Here is a 13769-nt window from a genome sequence, read left to right as displayed (position 1 = left end):
GACTTTGGGGGATTGGTGCTGGAGGCACTGGGTTCGTGCATTAAGAACTGTAAATATTGTATAGAATAAACGTGTGTTGGGTGACATAACGATGTCCGTCTGTCTGTGTCCGGGCTGCTTCTCACAATATATATAATGATTTGTGAAACCACCAGGACTCTTCCTAGAATTGCCCGGCCATACTAAGTAACCAGGCAAGAAGGACCTTGGTCAGGAAGATGGCCAAGAAGTCATTGGTCACTCTAAAAGAACTTCAGAAGTCCTCTGTTGAGTTAGGAGAATCTGTTGGAAGGGGCAACCATCTCATCAGCCCTCCATCAATCAGTAGACTGCCTAAATGGAAGCCACGCGTGTGTAATTAAATAATATTTGTTAACCTTTCTGGTGCTGTGACCCAACTTTTTACATGTAAGTGTTTTCACGACTTATCAAGGTGGGGTCCTTCCCTGGTGAGCTGAGCACCAACTTTGGAGAAAGGGGTATATATATACATAAACACACACACACACAATTTTAATGACAAGTTGGATAATTTTTTTTATCATCACATTAACTTCTACTGCTGACAAGCATCTGAACATCACCATCCAAACTCATCCTTGGTAAGCAATACCACCACGGGATGAGAGGGGGCGCTGTTGCTAGCATTATCATTTCTTTTGGCTCCTACAGCAGGGAGAAGACACCCAGTGAGGGCAGTTGAGTCTGCCCCTTGTGGCCAGAGGACTCCATATCCGAGGCATTTCTGGAAGCTGGTGTCTCCCTGTGGACTGACACTCTAGTCCCGACCTGAGAATCCGCAAGAAGCGATTACCACGCTTGGTTTTCCTTTATATGCCTCGTTGTGCGCTATTTTCATTTTGTTAATGAACAGGTGACCCGGCTGGAGCCCCAGCGTTTACTTTGGATCCCGTGTCATATCTCACATGACCACACTGCATAGACAGTTTCAAACCATTATGCTTGAGCAGTAACGTTCACATGTTTTATCAGATCTCGCCCTCTTTTTGCTGCACATCGTGCCTTTAGCAGTTCCGTATGGTTTAAAACCGTTGTACACGTACAGTAAAACACATTTTCTCTGTCGAGTCGCACACACTCTTTTATTTCCAGGCTGGGGTTTCAGTGATTCCTCAAGACAGGACGACGCTCCATTTTTTTTTTTTTTACCACCTTCTTCTGGGTTCAAGTGCACCTTCACCGCCTGTCACTGCAGGAGCTCCGTGTTTTACTGAAAATTCAAATGAGACGTTGCCAAGGATACAATAACAAAGGATAATCCTTCCGATTTTTTTATGATCAATTTTTTATTTCACTCCTCATTTGAAATGTTGATTCCACCGATCCTTAGAGACAAAGTGAATAACCGCAAACCCCAGGTCTGTTTGAGAGCCCCATGCACGTCTCCTTCTTCTCGCTTCTCCTTACTTCACAGGCGCACTTGGCATGTTGGCGCTGCTGTCAGCCCACACACCCTGAGGGCAAATTTCTCCCTTAGTGATTTTAGACATTTTATTAGCCTATCAGCTCAGCTGTTCTCTGTTGGTAGTGATACAAACTGCACAACACAGCACACATATGGTGGTCTTGGACAGTATTGAGACCCTAGCACTTTGCATTGTAGATTTCATTTTAAATGCCCATCAATCGACATGTAATAACTCATAATGGCCAACATGTTTTCAGTAAGGTTTGAAAATGTATTAAAACTGAACTCTCTCCTTCCTAGAAGTATTCAGACCCTACTCCAGATTGTGCTCAGGTGCCTCCTGTTTGCTTTATGGCTCCTTGAGAGACACCCAGAGCTTGACTGGAGTCCACCTGTGGCCAACTGAATCAACTGATCATCAGTTAGAAAGGTACACATGGAGCTGCGTCTAGGAGGGTCCCACAACTCACACTGCATGTCAGGGCAAAAACCAAGTCATGAAGTCCAAGGAAATCTGTGTAGACCTCCATGAGACACAAATCAGGGCAAGGGGATCGAGCCGTTTCTGAAGCTTTGTGTGTTCTCAGGAACACAGTTGCCTCAAGAATTGTGAAACCACCAGGACTCTTCCAAGAGATGGTCATACTGAATAACCGGGCAAGAAGGATGGTCAGGGAGAAGGCCAAGAAGCCACTGGTCACTCGAACAGGAGAATCTGTTGGAAGGGGCAACCATCTCAGCAGCCCTCCATCAAGCAGGCGTTTATAGTAGACTGCCTAGATGGAAGCCACTCATGTGTAATTAAATAATATTTCTTAACCTTTCTAGTGTTGTGACTCAGCTTTTTACATGTAAATGTTTTCACGAGTCATCAATGTGGGGTCCTCCCTTGGTGAGCTGAGCACCAACTTTGGAGCGAGGGGGATTGAGTGCAGTCATCAGAACAGACACCTGCCACGACCTTCTCAAGACCCACCACAACTCACTTTGTGTACCACCGTCACCCAATACCTTTATAAACAACAGCAACCTGCAAAAGGAAAAAGATGGCTGCAACCAAATGGTTGAGAAACACGGCTTTAACTCTTTCAGAGCGAATGTTGACTTTTGTCAAAAGGAGTGGTTGACGGTGGTCATCAGCAATCAATGGTGACAAAACCCACCGTTAGGTTTTAGCTAGACTCTCTTTGCTAGAAATAAAGTTAGCTTTGTTGGTTTGGCTGAGATTCCCTTTGCACGCGTGAACAGTGACTAAAAAACCACACAAGGCATTTTAACAGTTATTAAAGCACTTAAAAAAAAATAAATTGCAAATATTTCATCGAAGTTAGCCGAACACATGCAAATCTTATGGAAGTAAAAATGACAGGATACCGCGACACCGCACAAGTATCATACCTTTGTTAGTTGTATCATGGGTTATTCTCATCTATCTTATATTATGCAGGGGGCGCAGAATATGAAAGTTTGAGAACCGCTGCTATAAGGTAACACGTTGTTCTTGCCGTGGCCCGATGGGGGCGCTCTCAGCAATCCCTGAACCCAAAATAACTCCAAGGAAGCTCAGATATGAAAACTAAACACTTTTATTAAACTAAAGGTGTCCAGGATCAACAATGACAAAAACAGCATCACAACATAAACCTTAAATGAATCATTTGGAGGTTTCTCTGGGCTTGACGAAACACAAATAAGATTGTCATGGAGTCACTGGTCCACCTACTCCAGGCTTACTCTTCTCCTTCTGTCCCCACAATGTCAAGCTCTCTATCTCTTTCTCTCTTGCATCCTCACCGAGCCCCTTGTAAGCCTCGGGTCAGATGTACTTTGGGGTCACCAGAGATCACCTTGAAAAGGTTTCCTTACAAGGAACTCACCTGTTACCTTCTAAGGGACCCCCAACTCACAGTTCCTTCTAACGAAACCTGCGGTTCCTGAACCCCAACATGGGTTTGGTGCAGTGATGTGCGGTGAGGTTCATGGCTGCTGACTCCTTCAGAGTCAGATTTACAAATCTATGAACCCCAAAGAGTCGCTCTTTCACTATTCATCTGGCAGCCAGCATGCACCTTGACTACTGGTTATGCTTCATATCTCATCAGCAATCTTTACACACACACAGACTGGTAAGGCGCATATTTGGCTAAGAAAGAACGGTGAGAGGGAGAGAGCGCATTTCCTAGGCACCCTCCATGTGTTCTCCATTTGCCGTTGCAATTCAACAATTCACACTCATTCAATAAAAATGAAAGTATAGAGTGGTGTGCAAAAAAAAACGGATTTCAATTTGGACCTTAATTGAAATATTTAGTTGTTTTTAAAAGCTTTTAATTCTGATGCTTTAATCAATTTTAATACAGACTCTTCAACAAAAGGATAACAAGAAAAACAAAAGAATATTTTATTGAGGGTCAAAATTTAGTTTTCAAATATTGGATTGTTTTTTTGTTAGTCTGATCCCATTTTTGTTATAAAATTGAAAACCGTTAATCATCTTACCTTACTTTGTAAATGAAGTCCATGCGCCTATCCTCCTTCACAAACATTTCCGTCACTTTCTTGGAAAAGTCTTCCTTATTTTCCTTTAGTTTTAAAAAAATCTTAAATCTTCCATTTTGGCAGTCAGTCAGAACAAAAAAATAAAAATAAACGGAGCGCTGCAGTGCACGTGACTTTCTGATGTCGCTAATTTATTGGCGCCTCTGTGTAGAAGAACAGCAGCGACGAGCACCTGTTGGGCACACATGAGAACACTCGAGACGAGAACGGGCCACTCAGCCCAACAAAGCCAGTCCTCTCCACTTATTTCTTCCAAAAAATCATCAAGTCGAGTTTTGAAAGTCCCTAAAGTCTTACTGTCCACTACACTACTTCAAGTGTCTATCGTTCTAATGTTTGTGTGAAATTCACACTTTACAAGTTTCCAACGGTGTCCCCATGTTCTTGATGAACTCATTTTAAAGTCACTGTCTCGATCCACTGGACTAATTCCTTTCATCACTTTAAACACTTCAGTCAGGTCTCCTCTTAATCTTCTTTTGCTTAAACTGTAAAGGCTCAGCTCTTTTAGTCTTTCCTCAAACTTCATCCCCTGTAGCCCTGGAATCAGCGGAGTTGCTCTTCTCAGAGCCTTTTTCTTATATTGTTACAGTGCATCCAGAAAGTATTCCCAGCGCTTCATCACTTTTTCCACATTTTGTTACGTTACAGCCTTATTCTAAAATGGATTAAATTCATATTTTCCTCAGAATTTTACACACAACACCCCATAATGACAACGTGAAAAAAGTTTACTTGAGGATTTTGCAAATTTATTAAAAATAAAAAAACGGAGAAATCGCATGTCCATAAGTATTCACAGCCTTTGCTCAATACTTTGTCGATGCACCTTTGGCAGCAATTCCAGCCTCAAGTCTTTTTGAATATGATGCCACAAGCTTGGCACACCTATCCTTGGCCAGTTTGGCCCATTCCTCCTTGCAGCACCTCTCAAGCTCCATCAGGTTGGATGGGAAGCGTCGGTGCACAGCCATTTTAAGATCTCTGCACAGATGTTCAATCAGATTGAAGTCTGGGCTCTGACTGGGCCACTCAAGGGCATTCACAGAGTTGTCCTGAAGCCACTCCTTTGATATCTTGGCTGTGTGCTTAGGGTCGTTGTCCTGCTGAAAGATGAACCGTCGCCCCAGTCTGAGGTCAAGAGCGCTCTGGAGCAGGTTTTCATCCAGGATGTCTCTGTACATTGCTGCAGTCATCTTTCCCGTTATCCTGACTAGTCTCCCAGTCCCTGCCACTGAAAAACATCCCCACAGCATGATGCTGCCACCACCATGCTTCACTGTAGGGATGGTACTGGCCTGGTGATGAGCGGTGCCAGGTTTCCTCCAAATGTGACGCCTGGCATTCACACCAAAGAGTTCAATCTTTGTCTCATCAGACCAGAGAATTTTCTTTCTCATGGTCTGAGAGTCCTTCAGGTGCCTTTTGGCAAACTCCAGGTGGGCTGCCATGTGCCTTTTACTAAGGAGTGGCTTCCGTCTGGCCACTCTACCATACAGGCCTGATTGGTGGATTGCTGCAGAGATGGTTGTCCTTCTGGAAGGTTCTCCTCTCTCCACAGAGGACCTCTGGAGCTCTGACAGAGTGACCATCGGGTTCTTGCTCACCTCCCTGACTAAGGCCCTTCTCCACCGATCGCTCAGTTTAGATGGCCGGCCAGCTCTAGGAAGAGTCCTGGTGGTTTCGAACTTCTTCCACTTACGGATGATGGAGGCCACTGTGCTCATTGGGACCTTCAAAGCAGTAGAAATTTTTCTGTAACCTTCCCCAGATTTGTGCCTCATGACAATCCTGTCTCGGAGGTCTACAGACAATTCCTTTGACTTCATGCTTGGTTTGTGCTCTGACATGAACTGTCAACTGTGGGACCTTCTATAGGCAGGTGTGTGCCTTTCCAAATCATGTCCAGTCAACTGAATTTACCACAGGTGGACTCCAACGAAGCTGCAGAAACATCTCAAGGATGATCAGGGGAAACAGGAGGCACCTGAGCTCAATTTTGAGCTTCATGGCAAAGGCTGTGAATACTTACGTACATGTGCTTTCTCAATTTTTTTATTTTTAATAAATTTGCAAAAACCTGAAGTAAACTTTTTTCACGTTGTCATTATGGGGTGTTGTGTTCAGAATTCTGAGGAAAAAAATGAATTTAATCCATTTTGGAATAAGGCTGTCACATAACAAACTGTGGAAAAAGTGATGAAGCGCTGGGAATACTTTCCTGTACTGTAAGTCTTTACTAGACATTTAGCCCGTTACAATAACGGGCGCTAGAACAGTAGTGTATAAACATTAGTAGGAACATTCTATATTAAATGGCAAGGGACCTTGACCTCATTGTGTTTCTTGTCTTAATTTTTTTTTGTCAAAAATATTTTTGCAAGAAGCCTAAAGTAAAATAATAATAAAAATAAAATAGAAATGTATATGACAATACAGCAAGTATAATTAATATTACATTTATCCTGTCCTGTGTGGCTGTTGATTGATGTGTTGTATCTGTTTGAAGATCTCCTATCCTGCCTCTCTTTATTTTAGCTCGCTGTGGCGTCTCTCCAGCAAGTACTGTGCAGTTCCCCAGCAAGTATTTTAATCTGTGCTGGCATGCAGCTGATTATTGTATGTGTCTCCCCAGCAATGGATTTTATGTGCGCAAAAATAAATCTACTTTTAAAAGTCATCCTATTGTAATATCATGAAAATTCGTATATTTAGGAAAACCCCTTCACTGACACTTTACACTTTACCGGGCCAAGCTTCTTAATCGCAAATCTGACATCCTCAGAGTGAACACTTGCACAACAACAAGCACTAATCCCCCCTCTTTGGGGAAGCTGGTGTTCGCGTCTCAGTACCCGATTGGATTTTTCGTGCCTTATGTTTTAGGTGTTACCTCATTTACCGAAATTCGATTGGATCGTCCGCGAGATATTTTATAGGTCCCGCCCTCTCTGTCTTGTGTGACGCGTCAGGAGGCCTTTTAAGCATCTGCTAGAGGCCGGTGACTCTGCCACTCATTCCGTCCTTCCCTGTACTTCCACCTTGTCCATAATATGCGTTTAATTTTCTGTCATAACAGTGGGCAATCAGCAGAGTCTCCCCAGGAACTGATGTAATGTGTGGCATGCAGCTGATAATCGTGCCTGTGGCGTCTCTCCAGCAAGTACTGTGCAGTTCCCCAGCAAGTATTTTAATCTGTGCTGGCGTGCAGCTGATTATTGTATGTGTGACGTCTCCCCAGCAATGGATTTTATGTGCGCGGCCGCGAGTACCCAATCAGCACTCGCCCCAGCAATGATGTCCCTTATTAAAGAGTGCCCCGCGCATGCGCACTTCACCAGAAGACACACACACACGGACACATGGAGGCACACAGGGATTTTATTAGAGAGGATGGAGACTAAAACTACACACAGGACTCCAGATGAAGACTCACCAGTGTGTTTTAAAGTTTGAGCAGAACTTCTCTGGACTTGTACTCCACATCAAGGCACTATATAACCTGACATTCTGTTAGACTTCTTAATGGCTTCTGAACACTCTCTGGCTAATAGCTAAGCTCAATCTTTTTTTACTTAAACTGTAAAGGCTCAGCTCTGTTAATTTTTTCTCAAAACTCATCCCCTGTAGCCCTGGAATCAGCCTCGTTGCTCTTCTCTGGACCTTTTCTTGCACTGCTATGTCCTTTTTGTAGCCTGGAGACCAAAACTGCACCCAGGACTCCAGATCTTTGCGAGCTTTCCCAGTTTTGACATCGTGTTCACTCATATCTTGGTTTGTGTGGTCAAAACTGTGTGGATACGAGACCCTCACGTCAATGTGGGCTTTCCTGATTTTGATGTTGTGTTCACTCATATCCCGGTCCTTATGACATTTATTTTACTTTCTCTGCCCCTTTTCGTCCTTGTCTTCTTTGAGATTCAGCCGAGCTGAGCATTGCATGGGATTATTTTGGAGATCCTATAATTTGTGTCCACCGAACCAGGGGCTTGCGTTCGGGGAGGCAGGTGAGCCCCAGGTCATCATGAAAAGTGAAACAAAAACTAACAATGATAACATAAATGTGTCCACCGGTCTGTGCTATAAATTTGTTTTCTGTATGATTCTAATCATTTTGATCATTTTTATAGACAAAATTGCTGAATTGGTGCATTTCCTGTTCAAATACAGGATAGAAACGTGAGGTGTGATAACGACGAGCCTCACCTCCCCTCGGACTGCGTTCTCCCTCACACACTCTGGGGTGATGCATGCGATTGGTGTGTGCCTGTTGCTGTGTCTCGCCAATATAATGTCTGCAGACATGTTTATTATACACCCTGACTTTCCACAGTCTGGCTAATATCTTTAATGATCGTGTGTGACATACTCAGTCTTGTTGATCGGACATAAAACCGCAGTGAGAAGGCACAAGGTGAGGCTGACAGTACCGTGCTGCCCTGAAGGGGCCGCTGCTATGTATAATATCTCTAAATGATTTAGATAGGAATATAAAGAACAAGCTGGTTAAGTTTGCAGATGATACCAAGATAGGTGGGTTAGCAGATAATTTGGAATCCGTTCTATCATCACAGAAGGACTTGGATAGCAGACTGGCTTTGGCAGATTTGTGGATGATAATATTTAATGTCAGTAAATGTAAAGAATTACAGATAGGAAGTAAAAATGTGAGGTTTGAACACACAATGGGCAGTTGGAAAATCGAGAGTCCACCTTATGGGAAAGATTTAGCAGTCATAGTGGACTCTGAGCTATCGACTTCCAGACAGTGTTCAGAAGCCATTAAGAAGGCTCACAGGTTATATAGCGCCTTGATGTGTGGAGCACAAGTCACAGGAGGTTCTGCTCAAACTTTATAACACACTGGTGATATATTGTATATATATATATTGTATATAGATATATTATTGTCAGATATCCACAAATGTTTGGCTACCAGGACTTCAAAACCAGTAAAGCTCATTTAAGATGCAGAGATCAGGTGTCAAAATAATTTTTGTCCACATGGACCAAGATATGAGTGAACACAACATCAAAATCAGGAAAGTCCACATAGACGTGAAGGTCTGGTGTCCACTCAGTTTTGACCACACAAACCAGGATAAGAGTGAACACGATGTCAAAACTGGGAAAGCTCACATAGATCTTATGGACTATTGTCAGATATCCACAAATGTTTGGCCACCAGGACCAACAAAGTAAACCAGTAAAGCTCATTTAGATGCAAAGATCAGGTGTCAAAATAATGTTTGTCCACATGGACCAGGATATGAATGAACACAACATCAGAAATGGGAAAGCTGACATAGATGTTTTGGTTTACCATCAGCTTTCCACATAAATCACACCACACCTGCTCACATATATGACAAATGAAGAGCCATTAGCTTTTCAGTAGAAGCCCAAAACATTCACAGGAGGAATAATCCTTCAAGTGGGCTCCCTGACCAGATGACTGATGGAATGGGGGTTCGTCTTAACGTTCTTAGAAAGCGTTCTCCATCTCTCAGATATAAAACAACTAGACAAACAAAATGAAAACGTCAAGTCAGAGGCGCTCCCCACAGTCTCATCACGCAGAGCACAGAGTGTACTTACTGCCACCGAGAAGATTAGACGCTGCAGAGCCATAACAACATGCCTAGCAACCCACTTAGCAACGAGAGAAATGTGCAGCCCGCCGAGCCACCAGCTAACGCACGGAGCTCTGCTTCATTGCAAATTGCGTTGTACCGTCTAAAAGCAATCGAGATACCATCCATCCATTTCTCACTCACCACTGGGTAGAGAAAACATGGCAATCCGCCCAGCAAAACATCTTCCAGAAGACATTAGCTGGTCCTGGACGTTATGTATCCTGACAACAGCACAGGAGTCTGTGTGGGTTGAGATGCCTATCTGCTACTGGCACATTAGAGTGACTAAAAAAAAATGCCATCTTGACCTGACAGCGAGGCTTTAGGTAATAGAGGGGGAAGTTAATGCCCTACATGAAGCCCACTAAAACACTGGGAGGAGATGCCCACTCAACTCTGTAAAGCAAACCTGCTGCCCAGACACTCTGCTCCACACCACCATGCCATCCACCCCTGGTGCCTTCACCACTTTTATGGCTTGTTATCTAAATGTCTTGTGTTACAGCCGGCTGGCTGGAGTGCGTCACATCTGGGGATCAGAGTTCAAGTCTCAGCTGGGCGGCTGGCAGGGTGCAGGATGTCGTCACATGCGCACAAATAAGAAGCATGCCAACTACAAAGCCCTGCATCTGGGGAGGCCTGGTCACTGACGGCCTCTTCTCTGTCACCCACAGTGAAGAGGACAAAACCCACCGACACCAGAGGTCCTGCATCTTCCACCCAGAAGGGCTACTGGTGCTGGAAGTCAGGGGTCATGTGTGAATCTGAGACCACCGAGCAAGAGCCAGAGAAGACAAAACACCAGAGGATGACCAGCGTCTGCAGCGATTTTCATTTTATACCCTTTTCTTTTTCCTCTGTCGAGTGAATTAAATAGGGCACCAGCTGGAGCCCACCACTTTGTCATATATCCTCCTGTCTCTTCTTTCATTATAAAGCATTTTCTCTGACCATTCGAGTTTCCTTTCATGTATTTTAAGCAATATTAATAATTCTTTACATTTATATAGCACTTTTCTCAATAGACGGGGGGGGGAGCCACTTCAATCACCACCAATGTGCAGCACCCACCAGGATGATGTAATGGCAGCCATTTTGCATCAATATGCTCACCACACATTAGCTGTTGGCTGGTGATGGGGTGACAGAGATAGCCAATTAGAGGCAGGGGATGATTAGGGTGGGCCGTGGTGGGATGCCCAGAGATCACCACAGAGAGTCAAGACCTCGGTTGTATGTCTCATCTGAAGGATGGCACCATTTTTATAGCACAGTGTCCCTGTCACTGCACTGGGACATTAGGAGCCACACTCTGACCACAGGGTAAGCGCCCCCTGCTGGTCTCACCAACACCTCTTCCAAGCTTTTCTAACAAAAGTAAGGAAACTTCACACAGCACTCCAGGCGAGGCCTCCCCACTGCGCTAGATCACTGAAGCATAACCTCCATGTGGTATGGTGGGTCTGCTGCTCAGCAATGAGGGGCTAATTTTAAATAAATAATCGGTGTCAATTTGGTGCGGGCGTGCGCGAGTGTGTTTCGCTCCATGATTTTTCAGGTGCTGGCTGGCAGCGCCGCACACACGTGTGGAGGCAGGTAGATCAGTCAGGCGCCTCATTGAAGACAGCGGCTCCTCGCACCAGCACTCAGTTAAAGAGCCAGCATAAAAGGAGTCTGCATGGGACGGGGAAGAAGAAAACGAAAACGAAAGAAAGAAAGAGAGACCCGGAGGAGAAAAGGGCAGGAGTGAGAGAGAGCCGGTGCAAAAGTGAAGGAAGTAGAGGGTTGGGAATGCGAGCCCTGGCTCTCGAGGGGGCCGAGGGTCATTCCTACTGAGCCAGGGAGCAGGAGCCGCCAACATACTCCTGAGGGGACTCCCCCACAAGGCCGGAGATGGCAGTGGGAGTCAAGGGAGTGGAGGCTCGGCGGTGGAACTCCACGGGATGGGCGGTGGGGACGCGAGCAGGTCTGGAGGTTGCCGGCGCTTGTTGGTTGACGTCCTTCGGTGCTGCGAGATCCGAATACGATAAGCCAGAGAGACGTCACTTTTATAGGGACGCACCTGGGCTCGTGAGATTTTCGAAGATGGCTTCCTACTTGTTTCATCCTTGGGGTTTTTTGGATATTAATTTATTCGATTTTAATCTCCACATTCACTGTCTTTTTATTGGATTATTTATTTATTTATTGATGTCTGGAGCCCTGCAGTTTGAACTCTGATTTGTTCTTATTAAAAGGACTATGTCACTTATCCACCCACCCCTTGGTTGGTGTCCTCTTTTGCCCGACTCATCTCTGTAATGTTATTGATGGTTGCAGGTTCAAGAGGCTCCCAAATGGCAAGCCAAACCGCACCGTCACCCTCCTGTACTCCATACATCAGGGCGCTATATAACCTAACATCCTATAATTTTCGTGATTTAAAATAGTGAGGAGTCTTCTCATGTTGGGTACTTTCAAGTTTTAGACATCCCATTGTGTATTCCGTACTAACATTTTTCCTCCCTATGAGCATGGGTAAGGCGCTATATAAATAAATGATTATTATGTTTAATCCTTTTACATTTACATAGATTATATACCATACGCCACAAATCTGCCTCAGCCCATATGCTCTCCAAGCTCCTCCAGCACAATTTAGCAGATTCTCCATTATGTGTCCTTCCACCTAGTTTGGGATCATCGTCAGCCCACTGACTAGAATCTTGTCAGATCCTTGATGAATTTTAAAAAGACCAGCGGCTCCCAGCACTGACCCCTACTGGGCAACACTTCAAACATCAACCCACTCTGAGAAAGCTCCCCTCACCATAACCCTCTGCAATTGTGTACCCAGGTACCGACCGAACTGTCCACCTCTTTTGGTTTGATCTCTAACCTCTCATGTGATTTCCATACCTAAAACCTTCTGAAAACAGTCAATAATCCTATCATCTGCACTTCTGGGGTTGTCTGCTCCAGTATGTTACTGCATCACGACCTCATCGTCTGAACCCACGCGGACTTGTGTTCTTGCCATGTGCTGCTCTGTCCTTTCCATTACTTTTCCTGTGATGCACATTAAACTTACTGGCCTGTAGTTACTTACATCTGCCCGATCCCCCTTTTTATATAACATTTACCCATCTTCCAATCCTTTGGAATTTCTCCGGCATGCAGATATTTTAGAAAAACATGTCAAAGATTTCTGTGCACTCGCTAACCTTCTTAAGCACATGAGGATAAACGTTCTCACCCCGTGCTTGGGTTCAGCTCCAGCTTTCCTACAACGCTGCTCAGGATAAAGCACATTTGGAAAAAGGGTGGATGGTTCTTGTAATTGGTTATGCTTCAGCCAATTTAATCTCAGCAGCTCTTCTCCCTCTGCAATTTCCAAATCACTAAATTACCTCCTTAGTAGTCCGTTACTTTTGTAAGGATATACATGTAACTTGCATTGATCCATCCATCTATTTTCTATCGCAACAAGCATCGAGTGTAAGGCAGCAACAACACCTGGACAGGACCCCAGTCCATCACCGCCTGGACAGACACATCAGGGGTCAATTTAGCAATGCCAGTCCACCTAAACTTTTTATATAATACAGCAGGGAGCTGAAGCCTAAACCTCCACCATCAAGGATGAGGCAAACATGTGCTCTGGATGGAGTGCCAGTTCATCCAGCTATCCATCCATCCATCCATCCATCCATTTCTCTAACCAGCTTCTCCTGAGCAGGGTCACAAGTCGCCATATGATCACAAGATGAACACACACTTACTTCAGGGGTCAATTTAGCATTACTAACCCACCTAAAATGCATGTGCTAGGACTGTGGGAGGAAACTGGAGCACCGAGAGGAGATCCACATAAACACAGGTAGAACATGCAGACTCCATGCAGGGTGCACCTTAGGCACAAACCCCGGTCTCCTTCCACTGCACCACCTTGCCACCCCATACATCCATCCATCCATTTTCCAACCCGCTGAATCCGAACACAGGGTCACGGGGGTCTGCTGGAGCCAATCCCAGCCAACACAGGGCACAAGGCAGGAAACAATCCTGGGCAGGGTGCCAACCCACCACAGGACAAACACAAACACACCAAGCACACACTAGGGCCAATTTAGAATCGCCAATCCACCTAACCTGCATGTCTTTGG

The sequence above is a fragment of the Erpetoichthys calabaricus genome, chromosome 13 (assembly GCF_900747795.2).
Source record: "Erpetoichthys calabaricus chromosome 13, fErpCal1.3, whole genome shotgun sequence".
Classification (NCBI taxonomy): domain Eukaryota; kingdom Metazoa; phylum Chordata; class Cladistia; order Polypteriformes; family Polypteridae; genus Erpetoichthys; species Erpetoichthys calabaricus.
This window is presented reverse-complemented; position numbering follows the sequence as displayed.